This window comes from Pelodiscus sinensis, chromosome 3 (assembly GCF_049634645.1).
Source record: "Pelodiscus sinensis isolate JC-2024 chromosome 3, ASM4963464v1, whole genome shotgun sequence".
Lineage (NCBI taxonomy): Eukaryota > Metazoa > Chordata > Testudines > Trionychidae > Pelodiscus > Pelodiscus sinensis.
The window spans coordinates 190,220,885-190,247,351 of NC_134713.1; the positions used below are offsets into that span (position 1 = coordinate 190,220,885).

General features: G+C 48.5%; 1 protein-coding gene across 4 annotated transcripts in view; it reads left to right on the forward strand.

Annotated features, from left to right (window-relative positions):
• The first annotated feature begins 4,391 nt into the window (after positions 1-4,391).
• PAK5 (p21 (RAC1) activated kinase 5) overlaps positions 4,392-26,467 on the forward strand; it is a 229,998-nt gene continuing 207,922 nt past the window's right edge. For 2 of the 4 annotated variants that reach the window (XM_075925678.1, XM_075925681.1), the window contains exon 1: positions 23,948-24,143. The gene's annotated coding sequence lies outside the window, so the exon portion shown is untranslated. Of the gene's footprint in view, positions 4,619-23,947; positions 24,144-24,168; positions 24,325-26,467 lie in introns of those variants that run through there. The other 2 variants (XM_075925680.1, XM_075925679.1) reach the window with 2 other exon arrangements.

Below are 26,467 nucleotides of genomic sequence, written 5' to 3' on the forward strand. Positions count from 1 at the left end.
AACCCCTGCCTGCAGCATGTTCAGCGCTAGTTCTCTTGTGAATTAGTGATCTCCATAGGTCTACCACAATGAATGCACAGAGAAGATATGCCCAAGAACAGCAGATCATATTTAGATTCTGAGGGCCTGAAGGCAGATTGCTCATTGCTGCTCTGCGATAGTTAAAATCCCATTATCTTCTTAGTTATAGTTACCACATTTTTTACACTGAGATTTAATGCTGCTTGAGATGAGCAGGTTAATTGACAGCCCCAGAGATAAGTTTATGACTTATAAATCATCTGTTTGAACATGTCTCCTCCAGCCGTCTACTTCTGTCACTTCTTGAGGTCACCAGGTTGTCCCCAGGCACTTTGCTGACCCAAACGCTTTCTTGGTGACAGTATTTATGCGTTGCTTAGACCAAGGTTAGGTTTGTTTTTAACACCTTTTGCTTTGCTCCAGAGACCATGTTCATTTGTTTGTTTGCAGAGAATAGCCCAGAAAATTCCCCTCACCTCCAAAGGACTTGACATGAATTCACACTTCGGATATGTCTACACTACAGCTGAAGGTGTGATTGCAGTGTAGCCATACCCATGCTAGCTTTAATCTAGCTAGCATGGCGAAAAATAGCTGCACTGATGTCTCAGCATGGGTTTCAGCATGGGTTAGACAAGCCAGTCCTATGCCTTTGGGTATCTATTTGTACAGGCAGTCCCCGGGTTATGTACAAGATAGGGACTGTAGGTTTGTTCTTAAGTTGAATCTGTATGTAAGTCGGAACTGGCATCCAGATTCAGCCGCTGCTGAAACTGATCAGTTTCAACAGCGGCTGAATCTGGACACCAGTTCTGACTTACATACAGATTCAGCTTAAGAACCCCAGGCGTCCCCAAATCAGCTGCTGCTGAAACTGATCAGCAGCTGATTCCAGGAAGCCCGGGGCAGAGCAACTCTGCCTCGGGCTTCCTGCAGTCAGCCGCTGGTCAGTTTCAGCAGCGGCTAAGTTGGGGACGCCTGGGGCAGAGCAGCTCGGGTGCTGCTGGGTTGGTCCAGTAGCGCGGCCGCTCCTCGGCGCTACTGGACCAGCCCAGCAGCACCCCAGCTGCTCTGCCCCAGGCGTCCTGATTCAGCCACTGCTGAAACTGATCAGCAGCGGCTGAATCAGGACTCCTGGGGCAGAGCAGCTGGGTTGCTGCTGGGTTGGTCCAGTAGCACCAAGGAGCGGTGCTGCGGGACCAACCGGCAGCGCCCCACCTGCTCTACCACAGGCCCCGGGCTTTGCTCCCCGTCTCCCTGGTCTGCTGGCTCGCCCAGCAGACCAGGGAGACGGGGAGCAGCTTTTCTCGACCCAGAGGAGGCGGGCGGCGGGACCAGGCATCCCACCGCTCCTGTCCTCCGGGGCAAGAAAATCCCCGTTCGTAACTGCGGATCCGACATAAGTCGGATCCGCGTAACTCGGGGACTGCCTGTATTGACAGCCTATGCCAAAACTCATGCCACTGCAGCATCACTGCTATTTTTTAGTCATGCAAGCTAGACTACAACTAGTATAGGTATTTCTAGGCAAGATATAGTCACACCTCAGATTGCAGACTAGACAAATCCAAGGCTGTTTTATACCTTTTGGGCCATGCAAAAGGTCTTAAAGAGGATATTAAATAATGACCATAACTTTACCACCTCTTTAACATGACTGTGTTGGAAAGTGACCTTTGTGTAAATGAGAATGAGTGCCAAAGTGTATGACGACAAGGAGTCCTGTGGCACCTTATAGAGTAACAGATGTGTTGGAGCACAGGCTTTCGAGGGCAAAGACCCACTTTGTCAGATGCATGTAGTGGAAATTTTCAGAGGCAAGTAAAAATATGCAGGCCAGAATAAAGTAGTGATAATGAGGTTAATTCAGTCAAGGAGGGTGAGGCCCACTTCTAGCAGCTGATGTAGAGGTGTGAACACCAAGCGAGGAGAAACAGCTTTTGTACTTGGCTAGCCATTCACAGTCTTTCTTTAATCCTAAACTGATGGTGTTAAATTTTCAGATGAACTGTAGCTCAGCAGTTTCTCTTTGAAGTCTGGTCTTGAAGTTTTTTTGCTGCAGGATGGCTACCGTTAAATCTGCTACTGTCAGGGAAATTGAAGTGTTCTCCTACAGGGTTTTGTATATTGCCATTCCTAATATCTGATTTGTGTCCATTTATTCTTTTGCATAGGGACTGTCCAGTTTGGCCAATGCATATAGCAGAGGGGCATTGCTGGCACGTGATGGTGTATATATTGATAGATGTGCAGGTGTATTACAAACCTGTGAGTTCAGTAAAAACCACAACTGGCTCTACAGCTGCAGCCATCCTTGCTTAGGTGAGAAAAATCCTTATGGTAGAGTTGAAGAGCCAAAGAAGAAAAGTCTTGCATGATGTGAGGCTGATTCTCTGTTCCTCTGCACCTTGCATAGTCCATTACCGCAGTACAAAGTGAAAGTAAAATGCTATAATTATGATTAAGCAGCATTATATGTGCACTTTACATCTTGTCCTTCCCAGCTTTTGCAAGAGTCATATACAGTTTTATTTGACTTTTTTTCAAAACTTCTTGCTAGCCCTACACTTTTATAGAGTTCCCTTTTTTATAGCACAGCCTCCTGGAGCTGTTAAATCAGCTACCTCCCTTTCCGCGGGTTAAATAATAGAAGTAACCATTATGAAACCAGCTGAATGTCACTATTCAAGTTGCCAGAAAGTAGGTTTCCTACCAGAGAGCAGAACCCTAATCCCACCCACAGAGTTAAGGTACATCTACACTGTGCAGCGTTCAGTGACGAGGAGGTGTTGAAACCGCCCTGCCGCTCAAAGTCGGCGTGTAGGAACACTTTGCTCTCCAAACACTTCCACCCTCAACTAGTGGCCAATGAGTGGGTTTCGCTTTGTCAGGAGGAGAGTGCTCTTCCACCTAACCAGTGTTCCAACTTGCACTCGCAGCACAAATTTGTGATTCATATCGGGAACTGGGGGTGATGGTAAAACACCCTTGAGCCACAAAAGTTTTGCTGATCAGATGTGAGTGTAGACGCAGCCCGAGATGCATGCCATTTTGGCAACAGGAATGGTCTCACTTCAGGCCTTTGTCTAATGAACCTCCAGGTAGAGGTTCAGTTCAGCAGCGATGGCATTTAAATCTCTTTGCATCCCCATGTCTGTCTGGCTGCCAAGTCTCTGGGACTCCTCCCAGCATCTGTGAGATCAGATCTATCTGGGAGATTTTTCTCCCCGTCTGTCAATTATTCTCTACAATCACTGTGAACAGGAGATGTGAACAACCCAAATTACACTCCAAGGCAGGAGCCTTTTATATCACATGGGGGAGATCATGTTGACTCAAATTCAGCTGCTTGGGATGTAAGCTGCTCTCTCTCTCTCTCTCTCTCTCTCTGGTAGGATAACTGCCTTATCAATTCCTTATTTTTCATTAATATTATTATTATTTATTATTATTTATGTAGCAGCCTCTTTATATACAGCTGCAATCTAATTGTTCCAGTTTTATTTCATGTAACTCACAGTATTTCAAAGGCCCCACTAAACTTACATCCATGTCAGCTTAAAGGTGACACACCAGTTTCCCATACAGCATGGTTAGACTGCAGCCCACCCACATATGAACAGAGCTGTCTTGCTATGGGGTGGTGCACTATGTACTTTACTGTATTGGTGTTGCTGATACGTATTATTATTTACTGCATTAAGTTGATAACTCCAGCAGGCTGACAGCCACCACAGGCCCTGGGCCAAGGTACAGAGGCAGCTCCACGTGCCCAGAAGAGGCGGGGCCAAGGGAAGAAGAGGCGGGGCTATGGGCAGTCGGTCCATAGCCCTGCCCAGACCACAGCATGGCCCCTGCCCCAGCCTCAGAGCCATGTGGAGCAGCACTCAGGCAGCAATTTAAAGGGGCCCATGGCTCCAGCTTCAATTGCCACAGTAGCAGCAATGGCATCCAGGAGCCCCAGGCCTCTTTGAATGGCCCCAGGGCAACTGCCCTCCTTGCCCCTCCCCCTCCCCTTCCCCATTTGGTGGGCCTGGATAACTCCAAAGATGGTCCACTAGTTAGAGCCTGAGACTTAGGAGACCTGGTATTAATGTTCTGCTCTGCCACAGACTTCCTGTGTGTGATCTAGAGCATGTCACTTAGTCTGTCAGTGCCGCAGTTTCTCATCTGTAATATGGGAATAGTAGCAGTTCCCTAACTCACAGCAGAATAGGGAAGATAAATCCATGAAAATTGAGGGTGCTTAGAGACTACAGAAACGGAAACCATATCAGCCTCTAAGATGGAAGTAGCATATTTCTTTAATAATCCCCATTCATCAATAAGACCAAATGACATCAAATATACTTTCCTTCCGGTTTCAGGTAAACCACAGGGAAAGAGAAGGAGACCGGGAGCGGTGGTACACAATCAAAACCTTTTGCTCTGTACAAAGAAGGCTAGAGATGTTGGAAAGTTAAGTGACGGTCAAAAGCAGTGAAGATTCAGGGCTGCTGGGAAGTCTAGCCCTCTCTGAAATCCTCAGCATTAATGTGGGGGCAGGCGCTTTCTGTGTCACAGGATGTTAGAGCGATCACAGGGATGTGCTGGGATGGTAAGTCACGGTGACATTTTTACAGGTGTCCTATCACTTTGTGTTGGGATCCCCCCAGCTCTTCCAACATAAGCAAGATTGAGCTGGGTCGGTGCATGGTTCTGAGGCCTGGGGGGAACTTCGGCCGGGGAGGGGGGTTGGGAGGCTGGTGGCATTCTTCCCTCTGAGTGTGAATTTACACCCTGGCCTAGGATTGTAGGAGAGCCATGATGTCTTCTTACAGGATGAGAGGCTAAGTGTAAATCCTGACCATTTGTGGTCATGGGGCACTCTCTTGCAATATTAATCCTGGGCAAACTGTAATCTGGGCAACAGCAAGAATGACAAGACTCCCCTGCGATTGTAATGAGGTATGGATTACTCACTTCTCGTCTGGATTGCCGCGTTAGCTCTGTTGTTAAACCAGAGCTGCCTTTTACCTCAGAGGTGGCTGGAATTCCCTGGCAGCGAAGGAGGAGGGAAGGGGACGATTCCGTCTGCAGTTTGCATATCACCTGGTAAAACCCTTTGAAACTAGAGGCACTTCAGGGTATAAATGGACTTTGCTGTGGGTGTATTATTTTGACTGATGTGGAGGGCACAGACCGATTCCTGAGACTGGCCAGGGAGTATCCGGGGAAGCTCTACCAGGAAGCAGCAGGGAATACAGATAATCAGTTCCCAGGTGCAAGCCCTGCTCCCCAGCCCAGATGAAAGGCATTAGTAGTGATGAGGAAATGCTTTGAAGCAGCTGGATTGCAACCTGCAAGGCACAGTCAGCTCCAGTGCTCTAATGCATCATGCTCTCTCTGGGATGAAGTGACTGGAGAAAAATGGCCAACAATGGGATGATCTAATAAAATGCTGAGACAAAGGACATGCTAGGGGCAAAAACAATTAACTATTAACATGTAAGGGGGGGGGAGTGTAACTATTAAAGGGCAGCAAGGGAAAAAATGAAACAAAAATACTAGTCTGCCAAATGCTGAGTCCCAGCAAAACTCCAGCTGACTTACCATGTTCTATTAGAGGCCAGACTGGTTGATTTAATGGTCTTAAAAATCTATGAAGGATTCAGGATTTGGCCTTGTGTTTTTAGGAAAAGAGGTAATTTCCCCTCTCCGTGGCATGCGGGATTTTTTACTAAATTTGAACAGATTCCCTATGTCAGGAGATGCTTTTTGTAACATTTCCTTTCTTTTCCTCTTTGAAAATCACGGGACCTCATTCTTCTCTCCCTGATCCTGTTTGACACTGGAAAGCAGCCCCAGAAATGGCCGGACTTCGGGATGTAAAGCAAGGAAGTTGCAGCCACTGTTCTTTACAAGTGGTGACAACAAGTTGATCTTTCATGTCCATCAAAGGGTTGTACGGGTTGCACACTCCTACCCGAGCTCTTAAATACAAATTGGACCTCCCTGGTCTAGCACCCTTGGCACCTGACCAGTCCCAAATGAGACCAAAAACCATGGATGCTCCAGGACTGGAGAGCCCAGGAACCTAACGGCAGGAGGGCTGGCTGGGGCTGGGGACAGCAAGGCCAGCAGCCCGGACAGGTGCTGGGGCCAGAGCTCCCCAGAAGTGCAGGATTAAGGCTGGAGCCCTGTAGTAGCTCCCAGCAGACTGCAGCAGTGCAGGAGCTGGGCCAGAGTCCTAGGCAGCCCATGGGCAGGGAGCCGGCAGCAGCTGGGCAAGCAAGCCAGCTGGGTTATTCATGTGGGCACCAGAGGCAGCATGTCAGCTGGGGCAGCAAGGAGCCAGCAGCAATGATTGGGAAGCAGGCTTGAGGTTGGTAGCAAGGGACCTCCCTTGGTACAGCAAATTCTCCCATTCCGGACCAGTCAGGTTGCAAGGGTGCTAGACCAGGGAGGTCCAATTTGTATTTAAGAGCTCAGGTAGGAGTGTCTGGAGCTCTGAGCGCATCTGAGCATGAAAACAGAGTGCTCACCCTCACCACCGATATAAACTCAAGGTTTGATCCTGCATCCTTGGTGCACCCCACTTGCTTCTGCACCCAAAAGACTTCTGTGCTAGTCCCCGGCCATTTCTTTTCTTGAAATCCTCTGAGACAGGCGGTTAGATTTCTCAGGCACCTTATCGCCTAGGCTAAGATTAATAGGCTCCTAAATCTGTACCGAGGTACCCAAATAGAAGGCCAGGTTTTCCAAAATGCCGCATGCATGACAGCACCTCAAACCTCTGAAATGGCAGCTTCCTCACATACTGCCTCCAGGCTGTAGCAGGCTCTCCTGTGACAGTGCTCACGCAGGCGGTTTGGCCCAACCGATGTCCTTACAGCGAGGAGGTTTGGCCAGCGGCTCTGCAGAGTTGCAGTCTCTCAGATCCCCAACACTGCCATCCACCGAGGTAGCCCCAGGGGCATAGATTATCTTGTGCAGGTTGCTTCCCCTCCACCATCTAGCCCATGCTGAGCAAAATCACGCTGGAACTTACTGTCTTTCAGGCCGGACTAGCCTCTTGAGTTAGGATGAAAGGACAGGATCTGCACCACTGTGGACATCATTGTCTATAGTACAAGTGGCAGATGATGCATGGGGGAAGCATAGAATAATTATAGCAGGGATTTTGTTGATGCAGAACAGAGAAGATGGATAGTTCTGCCCAGAAAAGCTTTTCCGCACCTACACTCTGCTTGCTTTAGCTAGGATGATCACTCCTTCCCTAACAGTCTCTTGCCAAAAAGGAAACAATTTCCTTTTTTTAAAAATTGACATTTTTCATATCTATTACTCTTCTCCTAGTTAGACCCTGTGAGTAGTTGAACACATCAATGCATCCCTTAGGAAGCATGCATGGATGTGTGCATTTAAGTCAAAGTTGCTTCCTGGGGTCCAATGAAACTCACAGCGAAATCAAATCGAATTGAATTTGTGTAAGGATTTCAGGGTTGTCAATTAATGTAAATAAGCCCCGCTGCATTGTAACTGAAGGAAGTGCTCCGATTTATACCAGCTGAGGATCTGGCCTATTGTGTGTATGTAGAATGGATTTCCATGAAGAGCGAAGCGTAGATTATAGGTAAGTCTAGAGCTGTGTGAGGGTTTTGGGGTGCGATCACCCCCTCCCGGTCCAAGAGGGGGGGTCTGCGGACCCCTTTGGTCCTCCTTTTGTCCTGCGTTGTCCCTGGACCCCCGATGTGGGGTCCGGGCCCCTGGGGTGCGATCACCCCCTCCCGGCTGGAAGGGGGGGTCAGCGAACCCCGGGCAGTGAGTACCTGCCGAGCGGGGTGGGGCCGAAGCCCCCGGCTTAAGTCCTCCCCCCAGTCCGGGGTTCTAGTTTGGTCCCTGTCGTGTAGGGTGGTTGTCGGGTGCTGGACGCTCCCCGTGTGGAGGGAGGGGGACCCGGTCCCGCCCTCTCTCCAGGTCCCAGCCCAGGGCCCTAAGCGCCGGGGCCACTAGCGCCCCGGCACGGTGGACGGGGGGGCGGGTGAGGATTCTCCCCCCTTCGGCTCGTCCACCCACGGCCACCAGAAGCACCCTGCCCCGGGCTCCTTCCTCCCTCCCGTTGGGTCTGCCGGCCGATCCCCGTCGCCCTGGCGCCTACCTTGCCTCGGCGGTCTGCGGCGTCTGACGTTCCGGCGGAGTCTCGGGGATGAGTTCTCCGGCCCCAGCGCGCTCCTGGCCGTCCCGGCCCCTCCTGGCTCGGCGCGGCGGGGTCCGCCCGCTGTCCGGCGAGGGGCTGAGCGCACGCCAGGGGCAGTGGCTGTCCCGGAGGCCCCGGGACCAGCGCCGGGCCGGTAGCCGGGCTGTGTGGTGCTCATGCTCCGTCCTGCGGCGGGGCTGCTCCTCCGCCGCCGCGAGGAGCCTGCGCCCCGCTTCTCCGGCGGCGAGCACTTTTAAACTGGCCCGCCGCGCCGGCTGCCGCCCGGGGCCCCGCCCCTTCCAGGTACGTCCCGGCCGTCGGCCCTGGCGAGTGGCCGTGCGCCCCGGCCCCGCCTTCCCCGAGCGAGCCGGTGGGGGACGAGCCGCCCATCAGCTGCCGGCGCAGGCGCGGGGGAAGCGCCCCCGCCTGCCGCCCCCGGCAGCTGGAGTTGCGGGGTTGCTGGGGGGGCTGGGGCTGGGGCTGGCCGGCGGATCCCTGCCGGCGGGGACTCCGCTCGCCCCGCCCCCGGGAGAGTGACGGCCGGCGGGGGCTCCGCTCCCCCTGCCCCGGTCAGGGGCCGGCCCGTCACAAGCTGTTTATTTCTCTGATGAACAGCCCATTGTACACCTCCCCATATACTGTAGAGACCATCGGTCTTGACAGTGTGCCATATGTTTAATATAAAAACGATATGTATGAATTATAGTTTACATTTCATAAAAGTTATATTTATTTAATATTGCTATTTTTTTCCTCGGAAAAAATGATTTTGCATGGCTGTTTATTCATTCTTGCCCCTTGGAGAGCTTGCTGCCATCTGTTTTTCTTGGCTTTTCCTTTCCCTTTGCTTCTTTCACTTGTTCTTCTCCCACTGTGCACCAATGAAGAGCTACATTGTGCACTATCTCATAGCCAAATTATGTAACGTATTGTAAACACGTCATAAACTTTGCCAGCTGCTAAGTCAAGGGCTCTGCAAGATTAGTCTAAGCCCTGGAAATCACTCAGAAAAAAAATGAACCTGTTTTTTGGAAGCAACATGATATGAAGATATACTCATCTCATAGAGCTGGAAGGGACCTTGAGGTGTCATCAAGTCCAGTCTCCTGATGAGCCAAGTACCATCCCTGACAGATTTTCCCCAGATCCCTAAATGGCCCCCTCAAGGATTGAACTTGCAATCCTGGGTTTAATAGGCCAATGCTCAAACCACTGAGCTAGCCCTATCCCCACTACATTATTGTATGTTTCTAACTGCAGTGTGGACTGATGGGGCAAGAGGCAAAGCGAGCGCATTGAAGTGCTGTTCCTGCACTATCAAGTGGCGGCTGGGATTAGAGGCATGGATAAAAGTGACATAACATGATGGGTCAGCTAACATTTGTCCTGCATTTTCAAAGTGCATCTTCTCCATGGCTGTGTTACGTGCTGAGAGTTCTGCTTGTAACACAAGCGATTGTAAGAGGTCAGCCTCTGTACCCTATCACTCATTGAAGTCACTTGCAACACTCCCAAAGACTGCAGTAGGAGAAGGATTCTCTCCTCAAAAATGTAATTCTGTTCACAGGTACTGGAACTCAGAGTGCTGGGGGTGTCTTGAAACGGTTTCTGTAATATACCAGATTTACAGCTAGGTACAATGATTGACAGAACCCCCACTATGAAAAGTGTTCCAGCCCTGCTGATTCTGTTCTTTGCAAGTATATTAGATGAAGTGGGCCATATCCGTCTGTCAGTTTCACCAGACAGCTCAATAAAGGTCAAAATACTGCTGACACAGAGCCAAATTCAATGCTTGTATAAGTGGACCCAGGTAACACTGAAATCAATAGGAATTTTGCCTGCTTATCACACTAAATCTGGGCTCAATGTCCTTGTAATCTTGTAAGGATAGGACACTCTGTCAACGCTCTATATCCATTAGTAGCAACCATCCACTAATGAAATAGGATCAGCTAGTTGTCATGGCTCATACTCAGACATGCATGGATCACAGTTAGGGTCCTAGATCATTGCTAAGCGATGATGATAACGGAACAGAGGTTGCATTGCCAACACCAGGAATTCAAAAATCATGAGAGAGGTCTTGCAACATCATGAAACAGGCTAAAAAATCATGAGATTTAAAAATTAATAAGTCTTGTATTTTTCTTTGTCTTCTGAACCTGTGGGATACACTTGGGTCTCACTTTCAAATTTCCCCCCACAACCATAAGGGTTAGAAACTTATTTTTTGTAAATGAAAGCTGAGATTCTCTGCTAATCATTTGAATTCCAGGGCTGATGCTTGAAGATCTCCAAATAGTGTGAGATTTGCTATGAGGATCGCAAGAGTTGGCAAGAAAGTGGATATTCATGGGATTTTAGCTTTGTATCTTTCCCGATGCAGGGCTTGATTTAAAGCCTATTGAAGTCAATAGGAATCTTTCCATCCGAGTCAAAAGACGTTGGCTCTGGTCGATATGGAAGAAGTGATTACTTGCATATGAGGGAAGGAAGAAATATCTAAAGTCAATTCCTTCTGCTTCCGTCTTTGCTGTAAATCCAGAAGGGACATGAGTTAGCGTGTCCACCCAACACCAGGCAGAACAGGTTAAATTAGATCAATTAACCTTGGCAAGATGTCCCTGCGAGGAGATTGAGGCTTAATGGACATGCACAAATTAATGATGAAGCTCAATTGGGGAGAGACAGGCTGAGCTTGTAGAAAACGAGCAAGCTGAGAACAAAAGAGGATTGAGGGCAAGCAGTCTGCAGTCACTCCTTGGGAAAAGGGTGGAGTTTTGGGGGCTATGGAATTAAGGTGTCTGCAGTTGCTCTCTGTGAGGAATGAGTTGGGCCAAACAGCCCATTGGGGCGTAATGATAGAGCAGAAAGGTCAAGAGGGGTCCAGGGTCTGGAAGCAAACAGGCCATAGTTTCTAAACATAGAATTATATGCACCATAACAGAGGCCCAACTTAAATGTTTACCCCAAATTAAAAAACATAGTAAGAGACCCTAAAAAAGAGCCACTGTGGCTTAGCAACCATGTAAAAGAAGCAGTGAGAGATAAAAAGGCATCTTTTAAAAAGTGGAAGTCCAATCCTAGTGAGGTAAATAGAAAGGAACATAAATACTGCCAAATTAAGTGTAAAAATGTAATAAGAAAAGCCATAGAAGATTTTGAGGAACAGCTAGCCAAAAACTCAAAAAGTAATAGCAAATTTTTTTTTTAAGTACGTTAGAAGCAGAAAGCCTGTTAAAAAACCAGTGGGACTCCAGGACGATAGAGATACAAAAGGAGCAATCAAGAACGATAACGCTATTGTGGAGAGACTACATGATTTCTTTGATTCAGTCTTCATGGCTGAGGATGTTAAGGAGATTCCCAAACCTGCACTGTCCTTTGTGGGTGATGAATCTGAGGAACTGTCCCAGACTGAAGTGTCATTAGAGGAGGTTTTGGAACAAATAGAAAAACTTAACAGTAACAAATCGTCGGGACCGGATGGCATTCACCCAAGGGTTCTGAAAGAACTAAAATGTGAAATTTCAGAACAATTAACTGTGGTTTGTAACCTATCTTTCAAATCAGCTTCTGTACCCAAGGACTAGAAGATAGCTAACATAACACCAATATTTAAAAAGGGCTCTAGAGGTGACCATGGCAATTACAGACTGGTAAGTCTAACGTCAGTACTGGCAAATTAGTTGAAATAATAGTAAAGAATAAAATTGTCAGACACATAGAAGAATGTAATTTGTTGGGCAAAAGTCAACATGGTTTCTGTAAAGAGAAATCATGTCTTACTAATCTATTAGGGTATGTCTACACTACCCCGCTAGTTCAAACTAGGAGGGTAATGTAGGCATACCGCACTTGCAAATGAAGCCCGGGATTTGAATTTCCCGGGCTTCATTTGCATAAGCGGGGAGCCGCCATTTTTAAAACCCCACTGGTTCGAACCCCGTGCAGCGTGGCTACACAGGGCATGAACTAGGTAGTTCGAACTAGGCTTCCTAGTTCGAATCACCGTTACTCCTCGTGAAATGAGGAGTAACGGTAGTTCGAACTAGGAAGCCTAGTTCAAACTACCTAGTTCGTGCCCCGTGTAGCCGCACTGCACGGGGTTTGAACCAGCGGGGTTTTAAAAATGGCGGCTCCCCACTTATGCAAATGAAGCCCGGGAAATTCAAATCCCGGGCTTCATTTGCAAGTGCGGTATGCTTACATTAGCCCGCTAGTTCGAACTAGCGGGGTAGTGTAGACATACCCTTAGAGTTCTTTGAAGGGGTTAACAAACATGCAGACAAGGAGGATCCATAGTATACTTAGATTTTCAGAAAGCCTTTGACGAGGTCCCTCACCAAAGGCTCTTGTGTAAATTAGGTTGTCATGGGATAAGAGGGAAGAGCCTTTCATGAATTGAGAACTGGTTAAAAGACAGAAAACAAAGGGTAGGAATAAATGGTACATTTTCAGAGTGGAGAGGGGTAACTAGTGGTGTTCCTCAAAGGTCATTCCTGGGACCAATCCTATTCAACTTATTCATAAGTGATCTGGAGAAAGGGGTGGGCAGTGAGGTATCAAAGTTTGCAGACGATACTAAACAGTTCAAGATAGTCAAGATGAAAGCAGACTCTGAAGAACTTCAAAAAGATCTCACCAAACTGAGTGATTGGGCAACCAAATGGCAAATGAAATGTAATGTGGATATGTGTAAAGTAATACACACTGGAAAAAATAACCCCAACTGTACATATAATATGGTGGGGGCTAATTTAGCTACAACTAATCAGGAAAGAGATCTTGGAGTTATCATGGATAGTTCTCTGAAAACATGTAGTGTGCAGTGGCAGTCAAAAAAGCAAACAGGATGCTATGAATTATTTAAAAAGGGGTAGAAAATAAGACGAAGAATATCTTACTGCCCCTGTATGAAACTATGGTATGCCCACATCTTGAATACTGCGTACAGATGTGATATCCTCTCCTCAAAAATATTTTGGCATTAGAAAAGGTTCAGAAAAGGGCAACTAAAATGATTAGGGGTTTGGAAAGGGTCCCATATGAGGAGAGGCTAAAGAGACTGGGACTTTTCAGTTTAGAAAAGAGGAGACTGAGGGGGGATATGATAGAGGTATATAAAATCATGAGTGGTGTGGAGAGGGTGAATAAAGAAAAGTTGTTTACTTGTTCTCATAATATAAGAACTGGAGGACACCAAATGAAATTAATGGGTAGCAGGTTTAAAACTAATAAAAGAAAGTTCTTCTTTACACAGTGTGTAGTCAACCTGTGGAACTCCTTGCCAGAGGAGGCTGGGAATGCTAGGACTGTAACAGGGTTTTAAAAGAGCTAGATAAATTAATGGAGGTTAAGTCCATTAAAGGCTATTAGCCAGGGGGTAAGGAATGATGCCCCTGACCCCTGATTTTAAGAGGAATAAGGGACCCTTTTCGGAAAAGGCTTTATTTTCCGAAAGATCCCTGTCTAGACTGGCGCTTTTTCCTGGCAAAGCCCCGAGCCAGAAAAAAGCGGCAGCCATATTTATACAAATGAAGCGGGGAAAATTTAAATCCCCGCTTCATTTGCAATTCCGACTTGTCTCATCTGCATCCCTTTTCCGGAAAAGGGGTCCAGTGTAGACACAGCCCTTGTGTTATGTGGCCTATTCCTTTATTTATAATGCATCTATGCATGGTGCCTTTGATACACAAAACCATTACACTTGGTTCCCAGGTGGTTAGACACAGGAGCCCCAGTGATTATGTGGACCACATATTCCGGGCCCCAAAGCACTTGCAATCTAAGTCCAACTTAGGCCAGTTCTGGTGAGTGAGGGCCTGGGGTCTCCTGTGAGGAGAGATTGCTTGGGGAGATGAGAGAATTTGAAGCCCGAGAGTGGGCGACTGGCAGGCAAAACCAGGGAGACGATCCCAGGCATGGCAGGCAACATAGTAGAGAAAATCCAGGACAACGGGACAAAGAACCGTATGGCTAATGGACTGGGGTAAGTGAAGATGTTGAAAGGGAGAGTAGGAAGAAATGAGGACAGGGCTGGAGTAAAGCTACATAAGGGACTAGTAGGTGAGGGTGGGGGGTTTAATATAATGTGGAAAGAAGCAATAAGCTAATCGTGGGGATAGGAGAAGGGGGTGAGGAGATGTGAGAGAAGATGACCTTGGTAGCAGCACATTGGGCAAGGAAATACTGTGAGGCCAGGAAACCGTTATGGTAACAAAGCAGGATGGTGAGCAGAATGTGGACCTTGGGGAAAGGACAAATGTTGGCAGTGTCAAAGAAGTGGAAGTAACGGGAAACTGCGTGTGTTTGCATGTTGCCCTGTTTGCTATAGGTCCCCTTCGCAGACAAGATAGAGTGCACTGACGATTGAACTAAATAATCAATCTTCTCCTGGGATTGCAATCCGCTCCGTTGCACCCATAATCTCTGTGCTGCATTAATGTAAAGCCGAAGCATAACATAAACATCTCTGCAATGCTCCCCTCAGTGTTGCTCAAAGAGGCAAGCATCAGAAGCTGAAACCAAGAGGCACACGATGGGTCTGCACAGCCTCAGGGTTGGAAAGGTAACGCCTATCTGCCCGAAGACCACGTCACATGTGCACAAGCAGCCAAGCCAGAGGATGGACAGTCAGCCGCACCATGTTGGCCAAACTCAACAAGAAACAGGGCTGCTCTGTGCTCCCCGGAGCATGCTTTGATGGCTGTGACCGCTAGGAAGGAGGGAGCAATGTCAGCCTTAATTGTATGCACAAACAAGCCAACATTTTCAGCAAATTTAACTCCATTCAATGGCCATTTTGTGGGTGTGCAGAGCTGGGAGGATGGGCCTCCTTTTTACCTCTTCAATGTCAATTGCAAAAGTTTCATTAACTTCATTGGGGGCCGAGGTAGGCCAATGCTGCATCCCTTAGAAATACCTCGGGCAGGATGCAGAGATGCCCAGCTCTGGGCCTAGTGTGGGCGGCACTCACCTGTGAGGAGAGAGGCAAAGCACAGAGCTTCCCAAGAGGCTGGGGAAACATGTGTTGGGAAAGCAACTGCCACACCCCTCAAGCTACGTGGTGAGATTTGGGCCACAGCCCTACATGAAGGGACAGTGCAGATCTGCAGGCCTTGAGGAGAAGCAGTATGAAGGCCGCGCGTCAGACTGACAGAGAAGCTCAGATGGGCTTGTTGCTTGCTCTGGGGTCATGACCTATCCTTTGACTTTCTGGGGCCCTGCCCAGTACTATTAAATTGGTGCCTCTGTGTCCAATGGCAGCGCGGGCAGGGGTATGATGATGAATTTTTAGAGATGTGATTTTATAACCTTCAGCAACACGCTCACAAAATAGTTTTTAAAACCAATTTTAAACGCGGGGCCTGTAGACTAACACAGTGAAATCAGACATCGACAGGGGTTGGCAAATGCCTGTTACGTGGCTTCATTACCACTTGAATGGCTCTTTCACAGGCTCTGCCAATAGCTCTGGCAGGCTACTTCACTTTTAAATGAACTGGCTCCTCTCTGGAGGAAATGGAGCAGGGATAGGAAGAGTGAGATAGGTGGACATTAAGACCCAGTGGTGCCCCAAATCTTTGGATGCCCTACGCAGCTGTGTATTCTGTCTATGGGTAAACATGGCTCTGGACCTATCTCATTCCTTGCCCCCCTCTTGAAGTTTTCCTCTTTGATGCATGGCTGACCAGCCCCTCTCTGGAGTGCAACACCTGAGACTGCACCTGGCTTTTGGATTAGCACAAGCACCAGGTCTGTGTCTAGACTGGCAAGTTTTTCCGCAAAAGCAGCTGCTTTTGCGGAAAAACTTGCCAGCTGTCTACACTGGCTGCTTGAATTTCCACAAGAACACTGACTTCCTACTATCTGAAATCAGTGCTTCTTGCAGAAATACTATGCTGCTCCCATTCAGGCAAAAGTCCCCTTTGTGCAATGCTTTTGCGCAAGAGGGCCAGTGTAGACAGCTCAGATTTGAAAATGGCGATCGGGGCTTTTTTGCGCAAAAGCGCGTCTAGATTGGCACGGACGCTTTTCCGCAAAAAGTGCTTTTGTGGAAAAGCGTCCGTGCCAATCTAGATGCTCTTTTCCGCAAATGCTTTTAACAGAAAACTTTTCCGTTAAAAGTATTTGTGGAAAATCATGCCAGTCTAGACGCAGCCCTGCAGGAGTCTGGCTAATGTACATGTCGAGGAGCAGATTGTGGGGGTCTCCTGACAACCTTTACCCTCCTTGTGCACTTATGTTCAGCCCAGGCTTGCTGACAGGAGGAGGAGGGAAGAAAGGAGGGAGCTCCTGGCTGCGGCTACTATAGAAGTGGCGGTGGCCAGAGCCCCATACCCTATAAATCACCGCCAGAGTCCTGCACAACAAGCTCTGGGTAGTGTTGAGGGCTGGGGGAGGTGCTGAAGTCTGTCTGACCCAGCCCCGCCCCTTCTGCCTGAGGCCACGCCCCTTCTGGGATAACGGAACTGGCTATCGTCACCTTTCCCCAGGGCCCAGCAAGTCTGTCAAGCTCCCTGGTTCTGCCTTATTCAATAATGGTTAGAGTAATACCAGAGGTCAGACAAAGTGCATTCCCTTGCTCAGACAAAGCTCTGTAGCCAAGAGAAAGGTTAATCGGCATTGAATTGGACACGCTGGTCAATGAGTCCAGCCCCATTCACTGAGGATGAAATAAACCTAGACCATCCTTGAGACGTGTTTGCTCAACCTGTTCTTAAATGCTTTGCTTTTCCAGTCAGAGACAAGGAGACTTTTATACTTTTATACTGCCGGGCTTCTTGCCTGCTATATTAATGTGCTAGGTCACACTCAAAACACATGTGCATTCTAAGTGTTCAAAAATTGCACATTAGGCTCCTATTTAAGCACACAAGTACCTGGTCTGATTTTCCAAAGGACTGAACACCCAGCACTTGCCATTGAATTCAAACTGAGCTGCTGGTTACTCAAGATTATTAAATATCAGGGTTGAAATCGTGGCCTAGTGAAGTCAATGGCAAAACTTCCAAAGGCGTTAGTGGAGACATGATTACAGCCCACATGCCTGAATACAGACTGAGGGAGGTAACTTCAGCTGTGCATGCCAAAATATTTCAATAAAGCCCTGAGCATCCAGCAGTATCCCATTACAGTCAGAGAGCTCAGCCTGCCGGGAAATCAAGTCACGTATAGAGGTGCCTAAATAGGGACTTAGGAGAGTGATGGGCAATTTTTTTTTGTCCCAAGCAATTTCTTTTCATTGAAAATTGCAGCTTCTTATGGACATAAATGTTTGGTGAATGCATGTCAATTATAGCACTTAAAAAAAAAAAAGCTTTCATTGACAGGCTATAGAGTCATTCACTCTCTTTCTCAGGCTCAGTGACTATCCAAGTATTTTAATCACAAGTGGAACAGCTTCCAGAGGAGAAAATGAGAGAACCCAACAGCAAAATATCCCTTCAGCTGGTGGTTAAGGAACAAACCAGGAGAGGAAAACCTGGAATCAAGGCCTTGTTTCAAAACAGGGATTCAACTTGGGGTCTCCCACATTCCCTGATGCCATGTCTACACTAGTAGATTAGTCCGAATTTACTAAATTCGAGTTCAGGACACATAATTTTACAAATTCGGAGTTTCGTATTCTCACTATAGGGGACATCTAGCCTACGTTTTTCTTTCAAAAGAATATATGCAAATTCGGTGCAAATGTGCATATTTTCTTCCGATCACTTTTTCAAAAGAGGTTTTTTTCGAAAAAGCAAGCGTTCTAACTGCAGTTCTTTTGGGGGAAAATTTTTTTTTGAAAGAACGCTGTAAACCTCATTTTTTGAGGAAGAAGGGTTCTTTTGAAAAAGGGGTTTTTCCCCCCCGAAAGAACCGCATCTAGACTGCTTGCTTTTTCCAAAAAACCTCTTTCCAAAAAGCAATTGGAAGAAGATATGAAAATTCAGGCCAAATTTGCATATCTTCTTTCGAAAGAAAAACATCGTCTAGACGTGCCCTATGGGGAACAGTCTAATTTAATCTGAAGTAGGGTCCGTTAACATGGATGCACTACCTCAGACTCAGAGCTCCAGGAAGTGCTCTGGGGAGCTGCAGGAAGCATCCTGGAGGCCATTGTTTGAACCAGTGGCATCAGAGCATCCACACTAATATTATTTCAGATTTGCAAGTTTGGGAATAGTGTTATTCCTCATGAAAAGCAGGACTACAGAGTTTGAATTCCGTGGCCCCTTATTCTAGAATAATGGGCTTGGTAGTGCGAACACATTGCTTACAAATTTGACCTGAGGGGGGCTAATTTCAGACTAAGGTCCAAGTGTACACCAGGCCTGAGTGCCCTAGCCCCTGGGTGAATGAAATGGCACCTAACATCAGTTCCTGAGTTTTGAAAAACTTGGCCCTGGTGTTTGTGATTGTGATCACATTGCACCTTGGCTACGTCTAGACTGGCATGATTTTCCAGAAATGCTTTTAACGGAAAAGTTTTCTGTTAAAAGCATTTTCAGAACAGAGCGTATAGATTGGCACGGATGCTTTTCTGCAAAAGCACTTTTTGCGGAAAAGCGTCCGTGCCAATCTAGACGCGCTTTTCTGCAAAAAAGCCCTGATTGCCATTTTCGCGATCGGGGCTTTTTTGCGGAAAACAAATCTGAGCTATTTACACTGGCCCTTTTGCGCAAATGTTTTGCGCAAAAGGACTTTTGCCCGAACGGGAGCAGCATAGTATTTCCGCAAGAACACTAACAATCTTACATGAGATCGTCCATGCTTTTGTGGAAATTCAAGCGGCCAGTGTAGACAGCTGGCAAGATTTTCCGGAAAAGTGGCTGATTTTCCAGAAAAACTGGCCAGTCTAGACGCATCCCTTGGGTTTTCCCTTTGGACATGGCCTTATGGGCAAGGATGGAGCCTTTTCCCGCCATAGGCTACGTCTACACTACAAAGAAAAGTAAGAAAAAGATACATAAATTGCGGACCGCAATTTGTGTATCTTTTTCCGCTTTTCTTTTGGAAGAGGCTTTTCCAACATTTGGCATGTCTACATAGCGCCAAATTTCAGAAAAACCTCCTCTTTTGAGCCATCCCTTCTTCCTCATAAAACGAGGTTTACAGGGATGGCGAAAGAATGCATCCGCTTTTCCAAAAATTTTTGGATGCAGCAGTGTTTTTCCGGGATACTTCTGGTATCCCAGAAAAGCGCTGCAGTCTAGACGTAGCCTTAATTGTAGTCATTGTGATTGTAGAGTTTTTGTTGTTGTTGTTTTTTTGTGGCCTGAGCAGAATAGGGAGCTACTTTGCAATCTGATTTTTCTAAATCAGTGGTCTCCAACCTTATAAACCACAAGACGGCTGTGTCTAGACTGACCAGTTTTTCCGGAAAATCAGCCGCTTTTCCGGAAAAACTTGCCAGCTTTCTACACTGGCTGCTTGAATTTCCACAAAAGTACAGACGATCTCATGTAAGATTGTCAGTGTTCTTGCAGAAATACTATGCTGCTCCCGTTCAGGCAAAAGTCCTTTTGCGCAAAACTTTTGCGCAAAAGGGCCAGTGTAGACAGCTCAGATTTGTTTTCCGCAAAAAAAGCCCCGACCGCAAAAATGGCAATCGGGGCTTTTTTGCGGAAAAGCGTGACTAGATTGGCATGGACGCTTTTCTGCAAAAAGTGCTTTTGCGGCAAAGCGTCCGTGCCAATCCAGACGCTCTTTTCCGCAAATGCTTTTAACGGAAAACTTTTCCATTAAAAACATTTCCGGAAAATCATGCCAGTCTAGACGCAGCCGATAAGTTTTTGAATTTAAGTTCAATACAAGCTCTACCTCAAACTCAGACATCCTTGCCCCCTCTCCTTCCCCACTCCTTCTCTGAGGCTCTGCCCCTATCCCATCCCTTCTCCAAGCCCTCTCCATCCTCACTCACTTTCACCAGGCTAGGGCAGAGGGTTGGGGATGTGGGCTCCAGCTGAGCACCATGGACCTCAGACAGCTCCCAGGTGGTGGCGCAGCTGGACTAATGCAGGTTCACCCCACCCTGGCCCTGTGTCTCTCCTGAAAGCAGGCAGCAAGACCCTCCATCCCAGGCCCTGTCTCATCACCCCTCCCCCATGGAGATGGGATATACTGACATCAGTTCCAACTTCCTCTCCCTCCCCTGCCCTGCCCTGCCCAGCAAGCAGCAGGCTCCTGGGGGCAACTTCAAAGCACAGGGCAGGAACAGTATAGGAAGGGGAGGGTCAGCTGAAATGCCAGCACTTGATAGACTCCTGGCCAAATCAATCAGGATCAGCTGTCAGAGGCTCCAAGTTTTACCAGTAGATCCCGATCTACCGGTTGGTGACCACTGTTCTAAATAAACCTCATTCATTCTCTGGAGAGCCCAAGCCTTTTCTCTTGAAAACAGGGGGCCTGTTAAGGTACACATCAGTGGAGAGAACATAATTTAAAGGAAAAAGCAAGGGAAAATAACACGGATGTGAGCCCCTTAGGTAACGGAATGTATTTTCGTATTGTTTCAGATCACCGGTGAACAGCTTAGCACAGTCATAGCCCACGTCTTTGCTGGGTCTTTAAAAAGGAGCAGAGGGGAAAAAAGGACCCTCTGAAATGTTTAAAGTACATGCAGTCTGCAGGACATGCTGAGAGCCGGGATTAGCTCTAATGGATGGCAATTGTGGTTCAGAGCTGATCAGATGTGGCCCAGCTTTCAGCCAAACGTGGCTTAGCGACAGTAACTAAGGGGTCAGTGGAAATGAAGACAAAATGGCAACGCGCAACAGAAAATGGTGTCTCGTTACTGGGCCAGGTTCCCTATTTCAAGCCAAGAGCACAGGGTGCAAGATGGGAGGTCTCTGTAGGCAATTTTCATCATCAGCCATCCCACTGCTAAGCTGGTTATCTGTTGCAGAAAGGCTATCAGCTAACAAACCATATGGGCCGCTCCATGCTACACTGGCTCCTAAAGAAATTGCTAGACTGGATGAGACCTGTGATCCGTCTAGTCCAGTATCTCTGAGAGTTTCCAAGGCCAAGAAACCCAGCAGTAAACAATTAATCCCATTGCTCATGCCTCATCTGTATGTACCTGTATGCCATGGTTATAGTTATGTATCCATTTTAACACACATGAAGGTGTGATTGCCATGTAAATTACATTACCATGGTATTTCCTCTGCAGCTCTAATAGCTGCAACTTCGTTTGGATTGCTGTACAGTTAGGTGGCTAAGTGGTGTGTGCTTCTGGAGGGATGTCACCACTCAGATCTAAACAAGTGCCTTTCTAAATAATCAGTGTTGTCCAACCCTTCCAGCTATTCCCTCAGTTAAGCCTCCGGAGGAAAATTGTAAATGACATGCTAGTAATGTTACCTGCTTGAGAACGCAAAATGGCAAAGATTGAAGTGTTGAGCCCTGTATGAATCCATCCAAAGGGGAGGAGATTATGTAACAGTATAACAATGGCTATCAGGCACCTCAGCAGACACGTTCCATATATTATTTTTTAAAATTTGGCTTGCAGAACAAACCTGCGTGCTACCCCTCCACCCACAGCTCTAGTGTAAACTCTTATCCTAATTTTGCTTTTAAAACTGGGAGCATTAAGCCAAAAATTCACCAGATCCAACAGGATACTGACCCTGAATTAGAATTTTTCAGATGTTCTTGTACCAGGATGTCTATTTTCTCATGGTTGGCTTGTGCTCCTCTGTTGTATTCACCTGTTGTCTTTTGTCTTTCATTGGGGCTTTTCAGCTAGGATGACCTGAAGTCAAAGGTAGGATATGATAGAGGTCTATAATCATCATCATCATCATCATGTGATCTTTCTCCTGCGATCCATTATGATGTTATGAAGACTAGGACTTTAACAAGGTTCCAAAAAGAGCTAGATAGATTCATGGAGATTAGGTCCATCAATGGCTATTAGCCAGGATGGGTAGGAATGGTGTCTCTAGCCTCTGTTTGTCTGGAAATTGATGACAGGAGAGGGATCATGTTATGACCTGTGGAACTCCTTGCCAGAGGATGTTGTAAAGTTCAAGACTATCATGTGGTTCAAAGAACTAAATACATTTATGGAGGAAGGGTCCATCAATGGCTATTAATCAGGAGGGGCAGGGATGGTGCCCTTTACCTCTGATTGCCAGAAGCTGGGAATGAGTGACAGGCGATGGATCACTGGATGATTGCCTGTTCTGTTCATTCCCTCTGGGTCATCTGGCATTGGCCACTGTTGGAAGACAGGATACTGACTAGAAGGACCTTTGTTCTGACCCAATATGGCTGTTCTTATGTTTTTAGACTAAACTCTTTGGGGGCCAAGACCAATTCTCTGTTTAGTTTGTACGGTGCTTAGCCCAATGACCTCCATGACTGAGGCTCCTAGGCCCAATTGCAATATAAACAATAGTATTTTGATGGTGCAGTGTCAGGGATTGCAGCCAAAATTTGGGAGGCTCCGGGTGCCAACACTGAGTTTTTGCATTGACTGGCACAAAGGAGTCCCCAGATTTCTAAGGTGCAGCTGTAGTGGCTCATTTCCCTGTTTACTCTGTTGAATGGGGGGGGGGGAACAGGAGCCTGAAGTAGTGGCAGTATCTGGGTACCAGTTCTGGGCTTTAGTGGCACCCTGGCCCCAGAACCCTTCGGCCTGCAGAATTTTTGTTGTAGCAGGAGCAGTTTCAACCCACACTGTATTTAACCAGCCATAGTTTGGCTGGCTGTAGGTGTGGGGTGAGGGGCTTGTGGCTGTAGGTGGGGGGTGAGGATTCTGTGGCTCCAGGTACAGGGTGAGGGGAGTTGTGGACCTAGGGGCGGGGGGAGGAGATTTCTGTCTCTCGTTGTGGGGTGAGGGGTTTGTGGCTCTAGGAGTCAGGGTGAGGGAGGCTGTGGCTCTTAGGGGGGAGGTGAGGGGATTTCTAGATCTAGGGATAGGGCAAGGGGGTTGTGGCTCTAAATGTGGGGCAAAGGGGCTATGGCGAGGGTCCAGTACAGAGGGACCTGTGGCTCTAGGGGAGGGTGAATGGGTCTGGTGCAGAGGGGCTGTGGCTCTGAGCGGGAGGGGCCCTGGTGCAGAGGGGCTGTGGGCTGTGGCTCTAGGGGTGGGTGAGGGGCTCAGGCCGGGGTCTGGTGCTGTGGCAGTAGGGGTTGGTGAGGGGGTCTGATTCTGGGGGGCTGTGGCTGTAGGAGTGGGTGAGGGGGTCCGGTGCAGGGGGGCTGGAGGGGCACACCAGGGGGTCCGGTGCAGGGGGCTATGGCTGTAGGGATGGGTTGGAAGTTTGGTGCAGGGGGACTGTGGCTTGGAGGGCTGAGTTGGGGTCCAGTGCAGGGGGGCTGTGGCTGTAGGGGTGGATTGGAAGTCTGGTGCCGGGGGCCTGTAGGGGTCAGTGAGCGGGTTCCGGTGCAGGGGGCCTGTAGGCGTGGGTGAGGGGGTCCAGGGCCAGGGAGGCTATAGAGGTGGGCGAGGGGTTTCCGGTGCAGGGGGGCTGTAGGGCTGGGCGAGGGGGTTTTGGTGCAGGGGGGAGCTGTAGGGCTGGGTGAGAGGGTTCCGGTGCAGGGGGCTGTAGGGCTGGACGAGGGGGTTCCGGTGCAGGGGGGCTGTAGGGCTGGGTGAGGGGGTTCCGGTGCAGGGGGGCTGTAGGGCTGGGGAGGGGTCCGGGGCCGGGAGGGGGGCTTTAGGGCCGGGGCCAGGGCTCCCCGCCCGGTCGGGGGGGGGTCTGTGCGGAGGATGCCAGGGCGAGGGGGCGGGGTCGCCGATGGAGCAGGCTCGCCCCAGCCCTGCACGCTCCCGGCGGCGAGCGGGGCGGCTCCGCTTCCAGCAGCGCCAGGCGAGCTGGGGCTCGCGCTCCGCCGGTGCAGCCCGGATGTAGCCGCAGCCCGGAGCCGGCGCGAGCCCAGGGAGCCGGGCATGGCGCGGGACGCGGCCGGGGCTCGCCGCAGCGCCGGGCGCTAGGTAGGCCGGGGGGCGCGGCCGGTCCCCGCCGGGAAGGGGCAGCAGCGGGATGCGCGGGGCGCTCGGAGCCGGGAGCTCGCGCCAGCTCGCTGCTCCCTGCCCGGCCGCTCGAGGGGCGCGCGGCGGGTTCATCCCAGCGGTAGGGCAGCGCCCCTGTGTGAATGTCCTGCGCACCAGCCCGGTAAGGCAGCGTGTGTGATGGGGTAGATGGCGGTGTGTAGGGGGAGGTGATGTGCCTGTGTGTGTGTGTGATGGGGTAGGTGAATGTGGAGGGTGTGTGTGTGTGTGTGTAATGGGGTAGGTGGGGATATGTAGGGGTAGGTGAATGTGGAGGGTGTGTGTGTGTAATGGGGTAAGTGGGGGTATGTAGGGGTAGGTGAATGTGGAGGGTGTGTGTGTGTGTGTGTGTAATGGGGTAAGTGGGGGTATGTAGGGGTAGGTGAATGTGGAGGGTGTGTGTGTGTGTGTGTGTAATGGGGTAGGTGGGGATATGTAGGGGTAGGTGAATGTGGAGGGTGTGTGTGTGTGTGTGTGTAATGGGGTAGGTGGAGGTATGTAGGGGTAGGTGAATGTGGAGGGTGTGTGTGTGTGTAATGGGGTAGGTGTGGGTGTGTAGGGGTAGGTGAATGTGGAGGGTGTGTGTGTCTGTGTGTGTAATGGGGTAGGTGGAGGTATGTAGGGGTAGGTGAATGTGGAGGGTGTGTGTGTGTAATGGGGTAGGTGGGGGTATGTAGGGGTAGGTGAATGTGGAGGGTGTGTGTGTGTATGTGTCTGTGTGTGTAATGGGGTAGGTGGAGGTATGTAGGGGTAGGTGAATGTGGAGGGGGTGTGTGTGTAATGGGGTAGGTGGGGGTATGTAGGGGTAGGTGAATGTGGAGGGTGTGTGTGTGTGTGTAATGGGGTAGGTGGAGGTATGTAGGGGTAGGTGAATGTGGAGGGTGTGTGTGTCTGTGTGTGTAATGGGGTAGGTGGAGGTATGTAGGGGTAGGTGAATGTGGAGGGTGTGTGTGTGTAATGGGGTAGGTGGGGGTATGTAGGGGTAGGTGAATGTGGAGGGTGTGTGTGTGTAATGGGGTAGGTGGGGGTATGTAGGGGTAGGTGAATGTGGAGGGTATGTGTGTGTGTGTAATGGGGTAGGTGTGGGTGTGTAGGGGTAGGTGAATGTGGAGGGTGTGTGTGTGTATGTGTCTGTGTGTGTAATGGGGTAGGTGGGGTGTGTGTGATATTTACATGTATACTTCAACTGGGTGCTGCAAAACCCATGCAGGTACCCATCTCATATGGACATTGGACCTCTGGGGCAGCACGTAAGTCCCTGCAGTATCAATAGTAAGGGTGGGGCTTTAGCATTCGCCTGGACTCGAAAACGAAATTTAAACTACACCGGGTTTTTCTTTCCTGGCTGTAAAAAGCTCCATGACCTTGTCATTTTTAGGTGCTAGTGAGAATTGGCATGCACTCCCTTCCAGCGACAGTGCAAGAATCACCTGTCAGTCCCCTCTGATAGGGAAACTTACTTGAGCACTTATGTATTCAAAGCAACCTTTGGGGTGTACTTTGGCGGGGGAGGGGGGGAGATATTTTGTTTTAAATAACCTGAGCTAACCCTCTAAAACAATGGAATAAGTAAGACATTCATTTAACTAGTGAACACACACATAAAATTGTTCTTTGAAAGCTGGTTTATGTAGCTGAAAACACATCAGCAATGTTTGCATTGACAAATTACATTAACATCACAGAATATAAAATATTCTATGAAGTGACATCTAGACGTGTCAATAAAAAGAGGGAGTATGAATTCTGGGATATTAAAAGGGCTGGTTGCTTAAAAAGGGTGTAAAACTAATCATCATAAGCAATCGCCACAGAAAGCTTTGTCAAAACGTGTTTTAAAGAAATGCATGTTAATTGGAAGAATTGAATACGCTGTAACAGCCCAATCTAAGATTAATACTTTGAGAGAGACACAGTGCAGAGACAGGAAAACTGGGCAAACTGCCAATAAAATCAATAGAAGATAATGCCAAGCCTCTTTGATAACACTGACTTTAAAATCAAATCAAGCCTTCTCACATGATTTATTTTTGTTTAATAGCTCTTATGAAAGGAGATTACTTTTTAACGTATGCCACTTGTGCTGCATTTCTTCGTTTCACATGTCGCTCAGTGGGATGAGTAGAGTTTTAGATAGAGTGTTTTAAAAATATCTGAAGTTCTTTTAAATAATTTATCCTATGTGGGCGGGAAGAAACCCGAAACCGTTTCTACAAGGCTATTGACCTTGTGATGGCATTAGAGAAGTAAGAGATATTTGACAATGT